At 30.6% G+C, this 6,207-nt stretch overlaps 1 long non-coding RNA gene across 50 annotated transcripts in view; it reads right to left on the bottom strand.

The window, feature by feature from the left end:
* Positions 1 to 503: 503 nt before the first annotated feature.
* Positions 504 to 6,207, bottom strand: part of LOC127733182 (uncharacterized) — a 32,741-nt gene continuing 27,037 nt past the window's right edge. For 10 of the 50 annotated variants that reach the window (XR_007996822.1, XR_007996823.1, XR_007996821.1 and 7 more), the window contains 5 exons: positions 5,875 to 5,936; positions 3,901 to 3,965; positions 2,999 to 3,065; positions 1,773 to 1,856; positions 505 to 1,129 (listed from right to left, as the gene is read on the bottom strand). This is a non-coding gene — a long non-coding RNA (uncharacterized LOC127733182). Of the gene's footprint in view, positions 1,130 to 1,772; positions 1,857 to 2,998; positions 3,066 to 3,900; positions 3,966 to 5,874; positions 5,937 to 6,207 lie in introns of all 50 variants that reach the window. The other 40 variants (XR_007996824.1, XR_007996835.1, XR_007996842.1 and 37 more) reach the window with 9 other exon arrangements.

Genomic DNA, 6,207 nt, shown 5'->3' with positions numbered 1-6,207 from the left:
TTTTTACTAGTATGACACATACTGTACAACTAGAATGTACAATTTGTTCCAGAATTTTTTGTTTACCTGGAGTACATTTGTATATTAGAAACACTTGTGAAGGCAATGTATATTGAGACTATGAAAAAGGGTAGGTACATGTAACTAAACATGCTATAGAATATTTTGACCTAATTTAAAGGAAACGAAAAAAATATGAGTGTCAAGCATTTAATGGCAAAAAAAGTTGTGAATAGTCCTGTTTAAACTAACTTAATTCTTGATATTTTAATGTGGCTCTTTATTCCAGGCTTGTGACTGGCAAGTTGTACTGTATTCATAATAATAAGCACCTTGGTTTTATTTAGAAATTAAAAATGGGGTATCTTATATCAATGAAAATGATAAAAGACGTAAATATTGGGTCTGCTCTAGATGATGATTGTAAAAATAATTTTTAAAATAGATTTCCTGCATAATGAGGTTATATTATTTAATCACAAAATTTGTAGGCAAATCTAAGCGTACTATCACGATTGTGGGTATTATGGTGCATGAAAATTGGTGAATACAGTATTACTTGGCTGCATTACCCACCTCCCTCCTCAATTTTTTTTTTTTTTTCTTTCATTTTTTTTTTAAATTTTCTTTTCTTTTTTTGAATTTTCTTTCTTTCTTCTCTTTTCTTTTCTTTTCTTTTCTTTTTTTGAATTTTCTTTCTTTCTTTTTTCTATTTTTTCTTTCTTTTTTTTTTTCTTTTCATTTTTTTTCTTTCCTTTTTTCTATTCATTACATGTATGTACACAAGTTTCAAGCACATGCATTATTTTTTTCTTTCTTATATAAATATATATGTATACATGTATGTTTTTGAAGAAGATTTTGAACAATTGTTTTTAGAATCAGAAATCAGTACTGGTGCCCCAACGTTCCAGTAGTTGTTTTGTTTGTTGATGCAGTGCATTTTTTGTCTTCATTTGGTTGTATTTTCCAAGCATTTTAAATCCAACAATCATCTTGGCTCTCTCATACTGTTTCGTAAAAGACCTGTTTCCTGGATATTCCATTGCAAGTCTTCAGTATATTGTAAAACTTTTAACTTCTTCACCGGTTCCTAGAATTGTATCAACCAGTGTTGTTGTTATTTTGTCTGGAAAAAATGATTTATTGATTTATAACATTAAAGAAGACTAATGATTTGTAGATAGAACAGAGGTTTTTTTTTTAATATATTTTATTGTTTAATGTTGATTATCTGCATAGGGAATCATTTCTATTGGGATATTATGACCAAAAGGCTAGTTTAGCTAGTGTATTTTCATATAGTAGCCTGGGCCCGTATGCATAATTTATAAAGCTACTTAAGTTAAGATTTGTTCCGAATGGACAGATTTTTCTACATGTCCTACAATAAATTAGTACTTCGATTGGATTTCTTAACTTAAGTGGTTTATGCATACAGGCCCTTGAGACTCAATACCAATTTGACAAAAAAATGTTTTGGAGCAATATTGCTTCATTCCAAACCCAATTCACATGCAGCTGTGCATATATTTGTGTACATGTACTTTAATATAGGGCACTGACTAGGATGTAATTGGGCTTGCATATATTTTCTTGCAATCTCTTGAAAAATCATACATAAACATTTAGAATTAGTAGAAATTAGTGATTTTAAATTGTGGTTAAAAGTACCCCCCATCTTTCCTTATAATACATAACACATTAATGGAACAGTAATTTTGCACACTGCTGAAGCATGTTTTGTTTGAAAACTATATACAGATATCTACCTGTTTGTGTACACATGTTTATTATGGATTCAGTTCTTCATGTTCCTGACAATCTTTCAAACTAAAAGGATCCAAAATCTTCATCTGCATAATGAAAAAAAACCTAAGTCCAAATTAAAATTATATGTGTGGTTCCAGTTACATTCTCAAAAAAAGATAGGGTCGGTGTGTTCACGGGGTCCGATTCTGGTATTATACACGCCCCTACCGCAAGTTTGCCATTTTCTATATGTTTGGTTGTGAAATATTACAGACATGTTACGTTTTTAGTTAATTTTGTTGCATTCTGTTAAGAAATTGTTGCATTTTTAGCCGTAGTGGATACTTTTATTGGAATTTCATATGACAGAAGTCTGTGAATTTAATTATTGAAATTCACATTCCATAAAATGGGATCATTCAAAATTTATTTTACAGAATAAAAAAAAAAGTTCTAGGATGGGTCTGGTAACTGGAACCACATATATATTTTTATTTTGCCTGAATTCAAACGGCAATCATGGCAATTGGTCACATTTTAATTGAGGTAGGTTTTGAAAATTAGTATCAAAATGAAGGCAATAGTGTGTGATTTAAAAAGAATTTTTGTTTCTGTTTGTTGTTAACATATAGGTCATTTTTTATGCCAGCACCGAAGCTGAGGGGCATTAAGTGTTACCCTAGCTTGTCTGTCTGTATGTGCATCCCAAAAGTGGTTACTGTTTTTAACTTTAGTTTGCCTCGACCAAATGTTTTGAAACTTATACACAATGCTAATTTCCACAAAACACTGTTCAGCTTTGAATTTAAATGGCGTCACTTTTACATGTTATATGGACACATTCTCCATTTATTTATCTTATTGCAAATTAGATTATGAAAAAATAACAAGGATTTTATAAGATTTTTAAACATGGGTTTTTAAACCATATGTAATAAAATTATGAAAAGATAAGTAGGGGTAAGTGGGCAAAATTGTAATGGCACTCCATGGATAAAACAAGAGGATTCTGAATATCTGACAAAAAGTTTAAAAGAAAAAAAGAAGGGCGACCATCTTTAAGTATTAATGTGTTTACGACACTTAGACAAAGACTATAACCATATATCCCCTGTGGTGCAAAATAGACAAAAAGAACTTCTGACCAATCTTTTAAAACTATCAAGATTATGCACATTATATTCCTCTCAATTTTAATTTTTTTAGAATGAAAATAAAATTTGTTTTCAACAGAGTAGATACCTACTCATTTATGAGAAGTATTAGACCACAAAGTTTTACTCCCCATCCATGAAAACAGTCACTGTAATAACCTAAAAAGGAATTAAAATTGACGCAAATTATATATTCTACAATAGTGTTAAATTGTTGGCCAAAAAATTAGTTTTCTGACTTAAGATTTCACATAGCATCAAAACCAGTTTAATATCTATAAAACCGGGAAAAAAAACATGTTTTGATTTTGTTTTAACATTAATTTTTTTCTCAATAATCTATGAGTTATCTCCCATTGAATGACACATTCTTGCTGTTTGTTGTACTAGTCTCCTCCTGAAGGTGAAATCTATCTCAGAATTTACTTTTCAAATGATATATTATTTTATTCATGTTACTGGAAACCAAATATCAAACTGATAAAATAACTTTCTTGGTACTTTGAATGTGGAAAATAAATGTTCTTTGTCGTATTTTCATAAAATTCTATGAAGGTTTGACAAAGTAATTGATAACTAATATTTTAACCTTAAAATTATCTTAGTGAAAACTTTGAAAAAAGTCCATTTATTGCATCTGTTGCAATGAAGGACTGATTTCCAAGTTAAATAAAAATTGATAATTCCCCTTCTCTGATTTTATATACAGCAATAATAACTAAATAACTCATACCCTACACACATTTGTTCCTTCAATTTGAATTTCAAAATTTTGCTGTGGATTCTTGTGATGTACAATTACTTTAAAGTTTGATAAAGATTTTGATGTTTGAAAACTTTTTAACCATAATACTGAACCTAAATTTGGACGCCTAAAACAAAGTAATGTGAATTGCTATGCCTGGCTTCTGCGACAAAATGTCACAGGCAAAATTCAAGTGCATTTACATAATCTTTAATTGACAAGTTTATAAATCTATGCAATGGTTCTTACCTTAAAAGACAGCTCCAATGACCATTCTAAACAATCCATACTGACAAGCAGTAACTAATGCTAACCTGAAAGTAAAATGCTTAGTCAATCAAAATTGTTCAAAACAGAGGCGATTAAGAGCCTGTGTCACTCTTCTTCATCTTCAACAATAACCACTTCCTGGTAAAAATCATCACGAAAGGGCAATAACTCTATAAAGAGTAAACTGATGATTTCAGTCATGTTGACATATTTGTAGGTCTGGTCCTGTTGATCATTTTTGCTTTACAAAAGGGCAATAACTCTATAAAGAGTAAACTGACGACTTCAGTCATGTTGACATATTTGTAGGTCTTGTCCTACTTTTTTCAAGATAATAGGCAAAAACTAAAAAAATTTGTGGTAAAAAAACGGCAAAAACTCCATGAACAGGTCGACTTAAGATTTAATCCAAGGCAGCTTTTTTGTAAATCTTGACTTGCTGATCAATGGTAAAAATCGTCATTGAAGATCAATAACTCCAATAACTAGTCCTCAGAAGATTTCAGTCATTTGACTTTTGTGCATATCTTGTCTTGCTTTTTATTGTATTAAAATTTCTCTCCATCTATTTTTATTTTCAAAATAATGAATAAAAATGAAAAAAAAATGGCAAAACTTCACATTTAAGGGCAATAACTCCTTTAAGAATTTCTGACAGTTTTGACGTAATTATACAGCTGGTAGATCTCAACATTCTGAACATTTCTTCATTTTCGTGGATTGAGGAACAATTGTATTTTTGTGGGTTTTGATAAAGTTGGCATACAAGCCTATAGAAAATTTATACTACATTGAACATTTATATATGTTGGTCACTTATATATCCACGAAAATTGGTATCCAAAGAATGATAATAAATCCAGAGTATATGGAAATAGGTTATACATGACATAAACTGTTAACACAGATATGTCTCCTCTATTTGTTATTTTGATAATGAAAATGATGAATTTAAAATAGCAATACATTAACATGCAAGTTATGCAAATATTCAAAGTTAATGAACCATGGCTGAAGGTACAGGGCTAAACAATCTCCATGGAATTGAGATGTGCCAATGTTAATACAAAAGTCAAATGCAAACCAAATACTATTGACTTTTCATAAGTCGTTCCCTTTAATCAAACCTAACCACAAACATTAACTTGTAAACTATGTAAAAGTTTCAAAGTCAATGAACCATAATTAGGGGGAGGGGTTATATAATCTCCATGGAAATGAAACTTGCAAATGCCACTACATTTGCATACCGAATATCATTGACTTAACATAAGTGGTTAATCTTAAACTGACCTAATCACAAACTCATACATGTAAACTAAGCAAAAGTTTTAAAGTCAATAGACCATGACTGAGGGGTAGGGACCAAATATTGTCCATGGAAATGAGATATGCCAATGCTTATACAACTGCATACCAAATATCATTGACCTACCACTAGTGGTTCCCCATAAACTGACCTAATTACAAACTAATACATGTAAACTAAGCAAAGTTTCAAAGTCAATAGACCTTGACTGAGGGGTGGGGCCAAATAATCTCCATGGTAATGTGAGGTGCCAATGCTAATACAACTGCATACCAAATATCATTGACCTACCACTAGTGGTTCACCATGAACTAGACCTAATCACAAACTAATACATTGTTGACCCCGTCGCCGCCGGAAACAGCATACCTATGTCTCACTTTTTGACTCCGTCAAGGCGCGACAAAAATGAGTAACAGAAGATGTGTTGTATACATCAATGTGACAACATCTCAACAACACAAAAATGATACATCCACAGAATTAATTAAAATCTTTAAAACATTCGGTCAAATTTTGGTATTGATATGAAAAAACAAACTTCTGACCTCTTACATCTTCAAGCATAGAGCATATTTTATTTCCTATAAACTTATTTTATGATGAAAATAAAACTTGTTTAAATAGAGGAATTATATACCTACTTAAATATTAGAAATATTATACCACCAAGTCTTACTCCCATCCATGAAAACACTGAAATCACCTAGAAAGGAATTAAAATTGACATAAATGATACATTTACAAATCTTGTTGAAATTGCCAGCCTAAAATTTTCAAAGAGTAATTTCCCAATGAATGAAACAGTCTTGCCGTTTGTTGTACTAGTCTCCCCTTGAAGGAAAAATATTCTCCGAATTTTACTTTTCGTGATTTGAAAGCTTTATTCATGTTCCTGCAAACCATATATTGAATTGATAAATTCTTTTTTTTTTTTGTGTTGTAAATGTGAAAAATAAGAAAACGGTTGTTGCCTT

Source organism: Mytilus californianus, unplaced genomic scaffold (genome assembly GCF_021869535.1).
Source record: "Mytilus californianus isolate M0D057914Y unplaced genomic scaffold, xbMytCali1.0.p SCAF_3, whole genome shotgun sequence".
NCBI classification, from domain to species: Eukaryota; Metazoa; Mollusca; class Bivalvia; order Mytilida; family Mytilidae; genus Mytilus; species Mytilus californianus.
Note: the sequence above shows the minus strand (reverse complement) of the source record. Positions and strands in the feature narration are given on the sequence as shown.